This window comes from Vicugna pacos, chromosome 5, assembly GCF_048564905.1.
Source record: "Vicugna pacos chromosome 5, VicPac4, whole genome shotgun sequence".
In the NCBI taxonomy this organism is placed as follows: Eukaryota; Metazoa; Chordata; class Mammalia; order Artiodactyla; family Camelidae; genus Vicugna; species Vicugna pacos.
Window position 1 is genome coordinate 51,231,379 of NC_132991.1, and position 13,009 is coordinate 51,244,387.

At 36.8% G+C, this 13,009-nt stretch overlaps 1 long non-coding RNA gene across 1 annotated transcript in view; it reads right to left on the bottom strand.

Annotated features, from left to right (window-relative positions):
- The window catches only part of LOC140696626 (uncharacterized), a 40,569-nt gene extending 34,644 nt beyond the window's left edge, over nucleotides 1–5,925 (bottom strand). Inside the window, exon 1 of the long non-coding RNA XR_012073129.1 lies at nucleotides 5,889–5,925. This is a non-coding gene — a long non-coding RNA (uncharacterized lncRNA). The remainder of the gene's footprint in view (nucleotides 1–5,888) is intronic.
- Between the last annotated feature and the right edge of the window lie 7,084 nt (nucleotides 5,926–13,009).

The following is a 13,009-nucleotide window of genomic DNA, read 5'->3' on the forward strand; positions in this document are numbered from 1 at the left end:
CAAATTATATGTGCTACTTAGAAAAACATTTACATGAAAAGGTCAGTGATTTTTAGAAAGGAATCGTAACTAGTAGACTAAAAATTGTCAACACAAAGCTACATGCTAGTCAAATATTCTTGACCCCAAGAAAATTTTCTGCCACTTGGTGTTAATATTTGGACCATCTGTGAAATAAGAAGGTCCAAATTAGAGTTGTTTTATGGCTGCCAAGATTTTTATAACAGAAAACATCTGTGATAAGTTTCAACAGCAGTCCTGCATTGCAATAGAAACTATGAGTGAAGAAAAGGGTCTTCTATGTGCAAGGTCTGTGTGTAGCTCTCACCTGGAGGAAAAAACACCCTTGGCAGAGTGCTGGGCTATTAAGAGTCTTTCTGTAATAACAGAAACTTGCATGAGGTGGTCTCTTAGGTCCTTCTCGTCAAGTTTTAATGCTTTATGTGGTGAGTTTAATGCTTTACTCCTCTGTGAGTCATCCCATGAGCTTAGTGCCTGGCATGGATCTAATCTCTGAAGTCAATTTTCAATAAAAATATGTAATTCTTCTTTTTTTTTTAAATAATGTAGTTGTGGAAATAGTCTAGGGTTTATGAACATGAAATATGGTAAAGGCAACATTATATATCAAGTGCTCTAGCCTGTGTCTTCCTTAGGATATTATTTGGCTTAACACATAAACTAACTGATCACTGGGGAGTTTGTTTCCTCTGAGTAGTTATTGCCTGGCAAAGAGACATATGGTTGCATGCATTTAAATTCTTCATTAAAAATGTTTACAGGAGGGAAAAAGTAATATACTCTAAAATGGCAAACATTATAGACGGTTGCAGAATTCAGCTCCAAAGAGTTTTATATCATTACTTTACTACTTAGAAATAAACATTATGCCTAAACAAGTTGTTTATACAAAGTACAAGTGACTCACTTCCCTGAGTAAATATTTAGCTTGAAAGTATTCCCCAAACATTCTGTTATTCTAATTGACATGGGGTACAGGGAGAGAATGTATTTAATCATATAATTATATGGAACTTTCAAAGAAGAAAACGTTTTGTTGGTGTTTTTTCTTTTAGTTGAAAAAATATAGGTTATTTTGTTAGTTCTGTGGTTAAATAGGACTATACTGATTGTCAGAAATTAATTAGTTTGATTTTGATTTAAGAATTTGATTTTGATTAATGCCCCATCCACTTAGCAGTCAGAGTTGGCAACACAGTGTTCATTCTGAACTAGATATGGGTAATTGCAACGTTCTTCCTACCATCTTCTGCTGGTCCTCTCCTGCTCACACAAAAATCAAAATAGTAAGAAAGAAAAACTAAGCTACATCAATAAGTAGGCCAATTCGACAGCTCTTAGGGATACTAAACCCACAACTAGATTAAAAGAAGAGTTGTTTAAAACAAACCAATTCTTCTAAAGGAGAACAATAAAAATGGTGGTTGAAATACTTATTACTGATGAAAGAGGGAGGTGATATTGTTCTTTTTTTTTTTTCTTTTTCCTGAGGGGAGAAAAAGTTTCAGATACAAAGTTCCAGGCGCAATGCTAGATAAGCATTTGGATGAAGTACAAAGGGTAACAGGGAAATACAAAAGGGAGCTCTAATCTGGTTAAGGGTCTAACTGATGTTCACATTAGTAGTGGAATTAATAGCAGTAAGTCTCTTTCCTCTTGGAATTTATGGTCCAGTAACAATACCAAACAGAGAAACATTTCTTGGTAGTCAAGGGTATGCCATAAATTGAAGTCCAATTTTTCCATTTGTGTTGCCTATCCACGACCTTTAAAAATATATTATCCTAGATATGGTTCCTTTTAGATTTCTTAGACTTAGTAAACATCTGTCAAATCTATTTCAGTCCCCAGATCTAGCTTAGTAGTCATGCCAACAGTTTTGATGTCATAACTTTAGAATATAGGTTATTGCCAACTCAACTCCTGATTTCTAAATATCCAAATTGTTTAGCATGTTATTCAAGGCAATTTATGATCTTTGGGGGAAAAAAAAGGAATGTTTCTAATCTCAGCTCCAATTACTTTCATTAATGTTTTCTACAATCCTGCCAAATTACTCAACTTTTTTCATTTTTTAGTTTTATATGGAGGTTATACAAAGCAATATTTTACAAACGTAGGAAAAATGAGCAAGGGATATAAGCAGGAAGTTAACAAGAAAACACCCCACACCCTACTTCAACACACCCATGTACACTCTCCTCTAAACAAAAAAAGACAACACAGTACAATAAATTTCCATTCAACACATGAAAAGACTTTAAAGTTAAAATTAAAGAAATACAAATCAAAACATTAAGATTCTTTTTCACTTCTCAGATTGGAAAATAACAAAATTTTTCTGTTTCCTATATATATATATATATATATATATCTCCATCTTTATCCATTCGTCCATTAATAGTTGCTTAGATTGTTTCCTATTCTTGGCTATTTGAAGAATGCAGCAATGAATATGGGAGTGCAGACCTCTTTAAGATCTTCTTGGTTGGCAGGTTTGTTTTTTTTCTTCAGTACTTTGAATATATCATGCCACTTCCATCTGTCCTTCAGATTTCTGCTGAAAAATCTGCTGATGGTCTTGTGGGTATTCCCTAGTACATAACAAGTTGTTTTTATCCAGCTGCTTTTAAGATTCTTTCCTTGTCTTTAATTTTTTATAATTTAATTATAATGTGTATCGGTGTAGGTCTGTTTGGGTTCTTATTTGGAACTTTCTAGGCTTCCTGGATCTGGATGTCTGTTTCTTCCCCAGGTTATGGAAGTTTTCAGCCATTATTTCTTCGAATAAGCTTTCTGACCATTTCTCTTCTGGGATCCTAGTAATGCAAATATTGATCTACTTCTTCGTATCTCATAATTCTCTTAGGCTATCCTCACCCTCTTTCATTGTTTTTTCCTTTTGCTTCTCTGATTGGATGAATTCCGCTACCCTGTCTGAGTCTGCTGATCTCCTCCTCCACTTCATCTAGTCTGCTGTTAAATCCCTCTATTGAATTTTTCAGTTCAGTTATTGTATTCTTCAGCACTGTGATTTTTGTTTGGTACTTTCTTATATTTTCTACTTCTTTGTTGAAATTCTCACTTTGTTTATGCATTATTCTCCTGACTTTAGTAAGCATACTTACGAGTACTGTTTTGAACTCTTTATTAGGTAAATCACTTATCGCCATTTCATTAAGGTCTGATTCTGGAGTTTCATCTTGTTCTTTTGTTTGGAACATATCTCTCTTTCTTCATTTTCCTTCACTAGTGATTTACGCCTAATCACTCTTTTTTTTTGGTTTCTGGCATAAGATAAAACAGCCACTTGTCCTAGTCTTGATGGTGTTGTCTTGTGTAGGACATAAACCTTATTATTTAGTCCAATCTGAGCTCTTGGTTGTCTTTCAAACCTTTTGATTGTCTAAACTGCCTTCTTTGTTTTAGTGGCTCCCTGTAGTTGAGATTGTGCCAACACCTGTCACTGTCTTAAAGGAGAGGATATCAATCAGCACTTAGATGCAGGCTAATTGCAAGCCAGACCCTCAGGCAGCAGCTTTTAAAGTATAAAAATACACTTATTTCAGGGGAAGATTGGAAAATGGGCATTTCTGTCTGCTCCTTCTGCACTGAACCCAGGGAGTGGGGAATAACCAGTTAAGAACCATTTGTTACAGTCCTGTGGGACCATTGAACTTAAGTTCTACTGGCCACCAGAGCCTGGTGATCAAGGGGTACATCCCCTGCACAGCAGCTGCAAAAGTTGAAGCACCAGATGTGTGCACAATCTCCTTCTAGAAAGACACCAGTAACTTGGAGTGAGCCAGAGAGAGAATGTGGAGATAGCACATGCTGGCCTCCAGAGTCTTCAGATTGCAGTCAGCCCCTAGATGTATGCTAGTTTAGATAACAGATTTTGAATTCTGCAAATAGGCTTCTTTCAGAGAAAGACTGGGAGATGGTGTTTTTGTCTGTTCTCTCTCTGCTGAGCCGCAGGGGGGAGGGATGTGTGTGAGGGAATAGACACAGTGAGTCCTCATGAACCTATTAAGGACTGTTTCCTTGTTTGCTATAGTCTTTTGGGTCTCATGGACCCCTTTGGCTTTCTGAGCTAGGTATTTGGGGGCCTGTCCCTCAAATGGAAATCTTAAAAGTTGAGGTGCTAGATATTGGGTAAAACTCTTTGCTCAGAAGCTGGGAGTTGAGCATTCCCTCCTCATTGTATGTCACTACACTGGGGGTGGAGTTTATGGTGAGAGTGCCTCAGCCTTTCCTACCTATATCACTGTGAGGATTTCTTCATTTGCCCAAAATGTAGGAGTCTCTCCGCTCTTTTCTGGATTCCTTTCAAAGGAATTTGTTCCATGCGTAGCTGTTGATTTTGTGTGTCCATGGGGAGAGGTAATTTCAAAGAGCTTTCTACATCACTATCTTGGATCAGAACTCCATGTATGTTCTTTATGTCTATTACTCTGCTGAGAATGTCTCTTTTCATTTATTTCAAATATTTTTCTTTTATCTCATGAAGCTCAGTTATAATATCCACTTTAAAGACTTTGACTAATAGTTCTGACATCTGGGACATTTCAGATTTTTAATCTCTTGATTATTTTTTCCCTTGAGATTTCCCTTGATATTTTCTGCTTTTTATGTCAAGTGATTTTGGGTTGCATCCTGGACATTGTTCAGACTCTGAGTCCTGTTTTAGTTCTTTAGAAAGTATTGTTTTCATGTTAGCAGGCTATCAACCTGGCTAGGCTCACTTCATAAAGTCTGTTTATGTCTTCTTTGGGCAGTCATTGAAATTTCAATTAATTTCCCTAAGTCTTTTCTGTGATGGTTTGCATCTGTCTTACGAATGCATTATTGAGGCGTTAGGCTGAGCCTTACATGAACTCACATACAGAACCTCTTCAGTCTCTTTCTGGAGGTTTCTCTCTTTCAGCCCCCTATCCCCAAACTATTTGTCCAGAGAAGCTCTTTTCCTGATTATTCTGGCCAAAAAGATGAATTTTATATTGTAGTTTTTAAAGCCCACAATGGCATGTTGCTCTGAAACTAAGACCTTTCTCAGGGCAGAGTTGGGAGAGAAGAAAATAACATATTGGTAATTTCTCTAGGTTTTTCACTCCCCTGCACAATCTTCCTATTTCTGTTTATTTGTAGAATTTTCAGCCAGGTAGGTAGGTGTTGGTTTTTTGTGTCTCATACAGAATTTTTAGTTTTAATCAGAGGGAGAGATGGGCACTAGGGTGCTATGCCACCCTACTAGACCTTCTTCTTTTGATTATAATTTTAGGAAGTAAATGATAGACATTATTTCTACAGTTGGAGCCTTTTAACTAGGGCTACATCAGTTGAAATCTAGATGTGCAAGTTGTAAATCTCTTTTTCTAAGATGGCCTTTTTTCCCCTTCTTTGTTTTAACCTGGATTTGAAATTGTTGGGCAAGCCAGAGCTATTTCAGAGTGCCTACATGCATATTTTTGTGCAATTTTCTAATCTTTTAATATCAGGTTTATCAGAAGAACTGCTTGATGATGAAGCTCTTGCTAATTCTTTATTAATTCAGATTTGCTCCCTGATAATTTAATGAATCCTAAATAGAAAAGAGTCTATTACTGTTTTGAACAAGGATTGGTTTTTTTTTTGTTTTTTTGTTTTGTTTTGTTTTTTTTCGCATTGTCTGCTATCTGCTTTGCCTTTCACTTTAGCAAGCAGGGAATTCACCAGTAGGATCTGCCTCCTGTTCTTTCACACTTGATTGTGTTCATTGCCACTTACTGTGAGGTGCTCTCTTTCATTAAATCCTTGGTAATGGACTGACAGCTTATTTCACAACCAAAACCTACCTTAAATGCTTCATCAGTTGATCAGATACTTACTGTGTGCTGCCTTACAACTTCTCAGTCTACCTTTTTGCTGTGGCTGTTGCCGTAGCAACTGACTGCACACAAATATAACCTCACAATCCCCATATTCTTCCAAGCCTTCCAGGTTAGGAACAGCAGCTCCCTTTGCCTTTCTAGGAGTGAGCTGCCTCTTTTTGCCTGAAGACTTAAAACTACCCTGGCTGTGATGGCTGCCTCATAAATGATGCTTATTCTCTCAACATCATCCCCTTCCCCATTGACTCAAGATCATTAATTAGGATCAATAATAGCACAGCCCAGAAGGAAATAATATACTGAACCAAATAACTGTACGGTCTGGCTAATATGTACCAACATATGTATGGGAAAACACATGTGGGAGAGGATCTTGAGGGAATTGGACCAGAAAGGGGAGAATATAAGGCTCAGTAGGGAGGAATGAATTGGCAGTGTGCTCCTGTGACTCATGGTTGAATGTCCTGGCAAGGACTCCTGGAATTGGCCCTAATATGCTTCTGGGATGGCTCTTTGAAGCTTGGACAAAATAATGTATAGTTAATTGAGTAGAGATGCTAGAACTGCTTTGGCACAGTATTAAGAAAGGGATTTGAAGGCTTAGGGAGGGAAGCTTTTAGTTTGGGTTTACTGTGTGAGAACAGAGTACCTGCTTGCTGATTAGATTCCTCAGCAGGGCCAGGAAGAAACTTCCTTCATTAAGGCATCAAGAAATAAAGACCTGGTGAGTACTTGCATTTTTGAAAGCTCACTGGAAGTTGTCATCTCCTACTGTCAAGCCAGCATTGACAGTAAGGGATATTACCATTTAACTAGGCTCTTTAGTATTAGTTGGATGGATAGGGTTCTAAAATAGAAAAGGATCAAATAGCAGAATTTACCTGATGGCAGCAAGGTATAGTGTAGGCAGTAAAGTCATGGTAGCAACCAGCATGCCTTGACTTGCGGGACCTGTGTCAGTGACTAATAGAGCATTGTGTTCCTAGGGATGAAACAGAGAGGAAGCTGATTAGGGTTTTGCTTGACCTGTATAACCAAAAAATAATAATAAAAACCAAGGACTGACAAACAGAAGGCTGATGTCAGCCACTGCAATGGAAAATCCTTATCCCTCATGAGCTTCCAGGTATAACTGAGCTCTCACAGTCACAGTGCATTAATTGAAGCCATTGGCAGGTCCCCTGTGACTGGCAATTAACCCCCAGTTGACCACAGCTTTAACCAGTGAATACTGTCTTTTGACTGGTGTTCCTCTTTTTCTCTTTTCTTAGTTCAAGTCACTCTATTCTAGTTCCTTGGGAACAGTTCTCAGAAAACTGTTTACATGAGGATCCTTGTCTTGGGGTCTGCTGTTTTCAGAAGAATCAACGAGAACAAAATTAGTCACATTGGAGCTTTAAACTTAACTTTTCACTGATAATGAAGTATTTGTAAAGTTAAATCACTATTCAGGTGTAAGTTCTTATTGTCATTTTTGTTTCATATTGCAATATTTTCTAATTGATGCCTCTCAAAACTGATCTTGAGGGATGATTTCTCAGTAATAGTTACATGATTAAATAAATTTTAGGAATGCTACATGTGTCTGTCTTAGAAACTCATGAAAACATTGTCATATTAGAGCCTATAAGAGATTCTGTGTAAATAATTCTATTTAATTTCACTTAACTTCTCATTTCCCAAGTTTATTTGACAAAAAAGTCCTGTTCTCACTTATTAATGCTTCCCAGAATAACATTTTAGGAAATTCTGTTTGTTTCAAAAAACATGGAGTCCTTTGATTTCAGGAGTCCTTTGATTTCAGTAGTCCTTGAGAAATGTCTTTTATCGGTGGCTTAGGGATCAGTATAATACATTTGTCCAAATGTCCAGTGTATCATATTTAAGAGTCATGTTTTTCATTTCAGAATCTACTTAAGTAAAGACCGGGACTGTTCTTTATAAGATGGTTTTCTAATTTAGGGAGGAGATACTTTCCCCCTAAATTTCTGGGGAAAATGCCATGATTGAAATCGTAATAATATTTTCAGTTGGGTGGTGATATGTCATATAATTATAATAAAGTGTTAAGTATTTAACACAATGTCTGGATATTAGCAACTACTCAATCAGTGTCAACTATTATTTTTAATATATCATGAGTATTATTGTGATTAAAGGAGCATTTATAATTTCTCTTGGAGTTGAGATCAGGGGATTTTCAGCTCTGGCTGTGTATCTGGATTATCTTAAAGTAACGACCCCAGAGATTTTGTTGTGGGGTTTTGTCACCTGCATTTTAAAAAGCTTTTCTGGTGAAAGCATAGAACTACAACAAACCTAGGATTAGCCAGCAAAAAGCCCAGTGAAGTTTAAAATGTAAAAACTTTCAGAGTTGAGGGTCAATTCCAAGAGATGTTAATGGTACAGGCATACCTTGGAGATTTTTGCAGGTTTGATTCCAGACCACAACAATAAAGCAAATATTGCAATAAAATGAGTCACATGAATTGTTTGGTTTCCAAGTACATATATGTTTACACTAAGCTATAGGCTATTAAGTGTGCAATAGCATTTGCCTAAAGAACAATGTACATACCTTCATCACAAATATTTTATTACTAAAAAATACTAACTATCATCTGAGCCTTTGGTGAGTTGTAATCTTTTTGCTGGTGGAGGGTCTTGCCTTGATGTTGATGGTTGCTGACTGATTAGGGTGATGATTGTTGAAGGTTGGGGTGGCTGTGGCCATTTTTAAAAATGAGACAGCAATGAAATTTGCCACACCAGTTGACTCTTCCTTTCATAAATGATTTCTCTGTAGCATGCAATGCTGTTTGATAACATTTTACCCATAGTAGAACTTCTTTCAAAAATGGAGTCAATCCTCTCAAACCCTCCCACTGCTTTATCAACTAGGTTATCTAATATTCTTAACCTGTCATCATTTTAGCATCTTCACTAGGAGTAGATTCCATCTTAAGAAACCACTTTCTTTACTCATCCACAAGAAGTAACTTCTCATCCAAGTTTTATCATGAGATTGCAGTAATACAGTCACATTTTCAGGCTCCACTTCTAATTCTAGTTCTCTTGCTATTTCCACTACATCTGCAGTTACTTCCTCCACTGAAGTCTTGAACCCTTCCACGTCATTGAAACTCCTGTTTATGTTGATATTTTGACCTCTTACCATGAATCACAAATGTTCTTATGGCATTTAGAATGGTGAATCCTATCCAAAAGATTTTCAATTGATTATTCCCAGATCTATGAGAGGAATCACTGTCTATGACAGCTATAGCCTTATGAAACGTATTTATTAAACAGTAAGACTCGAATATCAAAATTACCCCTGATCCATGGGCTGCTGGATGGATGTTGTGTTAGATGGCATGAAAACAACATGAATTTCATTGAACGTCTCCATCAGAACTCTTGGATGATCAAGTGCATTGTCACTGAGTCACTATTTTGAAAGGAATCTTTTTTTTTGAGTAGTAAACCATGTAATAAACAAATATGTTTTCATCTAGGCTTTTTTTTTCCATTTATAGAGCACAAGCAGAGTAGATTTAGCATGATTTTTAAAATTTTTATTTTTAAATTTGGGGACGTAATTAGGTTTATTTATTATTTATTTTTTACAGAAGTACTGGGGATTGAACCCAGGACCTTATGCATGCTAAGCATGTACTCTGCCACTAAGCTATACCCTCCCATGACTTAGCATAATTTTTAAAGGCCCTAGGATTTTCAGGGTGGTAATGAGCATTGGCTTCAACTTAAAGTCATCAGCTGCATTAGCCCCTAATAAGAGAGTCAGCCTGTCCTTTGATGATTCGAAGCCAGGCATTGATTTCTGCTCTCTGCTATGAAAGATGGCATCTTCTTCCAATAGAAGGTTGTTTTGTCTACATTGAATATTTGTTGTTTAGTGGAGCCACCTTCATTAATGATCTGAGCTAGATCTTCTTGATAACTTGCTGCAGCTTCTACATCAGCCCTGGCTGTTTCTTCTTGCATCTTCATGTTACAGAGATTGCTTCTTTTCTTAAACGTCATGAATCAACCTCTGCTAACTTCAAATTTTGCTTCTGCAGCTTCCTCACTTCTCTGTCTTAATAGAATTGAAGACGATTAGGGCCTTGCTCTGGATTAGGCTTTGGCTTAAGGGAATATTGTGGCTGGTTTGATCTTCTATCCATACCATTTAAACTTTCTCCATAACAACGATAAAGCTGTTTCATTTTCTTATCATTGTGTGTTCACTAGAGTAGAACTTTTCATTTCCTTCAAGATCTTTTCCTTTGCATTCGCACCTTGGCTAATTTTTTGGTGCAAGAGGCATAGCTTTTGGCCCTTCTAGGTTTTTGATATGCCTTCTTCAGTAAGCTTAATCATTTCTAGCTTTTGATTTAAAATGAGAGATGTGTGACTCTTCCTTCCACTTGAACACTTAGAAGCCATTCTAGTGTTATGAATTGGCCTAATTTCAATATTGTTGTGTCCCAGGGAATAGGGAGGTTTGAGGAGAGAGCAAGAGGTGTGTGTGTGGGAGCAGCAAACTGGTAAAGCAGTCAGAGCACACATAACATTTATGGATTAAATTAACCATCTTCTATGGGCATGGTTTGTGCTGCTCTAAAAGGATTACAGTAGTAACATAAGATCTCTGATCACAGATCACCATAACAAATATAATAAAAAAAAAAGTTTTGAATATTGTGTGAATTACCAAAACGTGACACAAAGACATGAAATGAGCAATTATTGCAAACATGGCGCCAGTAGACTTGCTTGAAACAGGGTTGACGCAAACATCAAACTTGCAAAAATGTGATATCTGTGAAGTACAATAAAGTGAATTCAAAGTGCAATAAAAAAGTCTTAACAGAGGTTAAGTTATGGGGTCAAAATGAGTGAATACATGGTTTGACAATATTTGATAGGAAAATTAAGGAAATGATGTTGATAAACTAAGTTCAAGTGTGAAAAAGTGCTACTAATATTTTGCTCAGTACTTCAAGTTAATCTTTTCTTAGAATTTCTTTTATAAGGTTAATCATACTGTAACATGTAAATGTTACCTCTGCACTTCAAATATAACCACATTCTTTTCATTGATATTTATTATGTGTTTATTCCTGGAGAACACAACTCTCCAAGGTTGAGGAGTAAGGTAGATGATGATTTCTGTTCTCATGAGAATGGGGAAACAAACTGGCAGATCTCTCTTAGTTTCTTTCTCCTCTTGCTGAGTTTAATCTCTAACAATTTACTTGCAAGAATGATAACCAACTAAAAAGTATAATAGTAAAAGTTAATCATTTATAGTAACATCATCAATAACCATTATTACAATAGTTCAGAATAAACTTATCAAAAATGGCCAAGACCTATGTAAAAATGGTTGTAGAACTCTGGGAAGCACAAAAGAAAATCTTTGATGGAAAAACTTCAACATTTCAAATTCTTAAATCATCCCAAATTAATCTACATTTAAGTGCATCTCATTCAAGACCCCAGCTTCTTTTTTAAAGAAAATATGATTATCAATTTCATCTGAAAGAATAGTAATAACTATTACCCATTGGCCAAGGGCACCCACTCATGATGCTGTGGTGGATATTACTCTGGAAAACTAGCACAAGATGCTGCTGCTGCTGATCTCAGCCAGGGCCAGCAGCTGCTGCTAGGTAATACCTCTATTTCCTTTCCTTCCTAGCCTCCTGCAAGTACATCTCATGGGAGAATCCAAGCCAGAAGCTTTGGGGAAAGGGATTCTGACAACTGTAGTTTGAGACTTTTCCTCTCTAACACAGTAGAGAATGTGGGTAGGAGCAGGGATGATGTCAAGCTGAAAACAGATAATGTGGCACAGCATCCTGCCTCTGAAAATTCTGTTTTGTGAGGGTGGGAGTTTGCATTTTCTCAAAGTAGTGACAATAGCAACTTCTACTCCACATACTCTTCCTACAATGTGACTTAAATTCTTCCCCTATTAAGAAGTTGTGTCCCTATTTCCTCTTTGAATCTCAAAGAGCTTGTGACTACAGTGGAAATTACTGTGTAACTTTTGAAACTGGGTCATGAACAGTAATACATCTTCCATCTGGCTCCCTCAAGACAATCACTCTTCTACTCCATCCACAATGTTGTGGGAAAGCTTAATGTGCCCCACATGTGGCATGCTTTACTGGGGATTGTCAGCAGTCCACAATTATGCATCTGGTCAGGTATTTGCCTTTCCCTTTGAAGTCAGGTACATTGCTGCTACCTGGTTCCCCTCTTCCTCAGAAAATATGGCTTCCTTGGGATCCTGGAATAGTATAGAAAAGATAAAGAACTATGTGGTCTGCAAAATCTTAGAAAATTATTAACCTTGGGGTACCACTGCATCATGGATGCAAGCAACACGCTATTTAAGCCTCTCAAAGCAAAGCATTTTTACAAGTCTTTCTGAGTTGTAGTGACTTCCCACGTTGTGAAGTTTTGCATGATCTCTTCTATCAGTGACTCTGGCAATTATTTATCACAAGCTGCCTTCCTTTATGGGCATACAGGAAGAACTAACTGAAAAACTGAGCCTGAAAATGAAACCTTTGTGTATAGTTTCCCAATTCAGATGTTTGTCCTAGGTTTTGTAGAATAACCTTATCTGTGTGTAAGCTCTTGGCATCTTGTAATATTTAATAGTTGTTCATTAGCTTTGAAAAATTTCTGAGGTGATTCTGGGAAGTTCCAACATTCTGCAGCCAGAAGAACCTTGAAATTCAATATATCCTGAAAAAAGTTTAGATGAGAGGTGTTTCTAGAATTATTTATCAACAGGTGACTGTATCTACAATTAAGGAAATTAAGATGGTAGAGGCTTATATGAACAATATCTAGGAAGAGAAAGAAGAAAGGTAGAAGTGTGTGCACACATGTACCTAAAACTCAAACTTTTGTTGAATTCATTCAAAGGATGAATGAATAAAATGAAATACCCACTCCTTACACACCTGTACTCTAGGTATACAGTGTAGAGCATACCTGTCATTTAATATATCCTCTTTAAGTATTTGTAGAAATTTTGCTTATGCTTTAAAGTAGTGTTCCTAGTTTAGTGAGGCTAAAGCTTAAAATTTTGA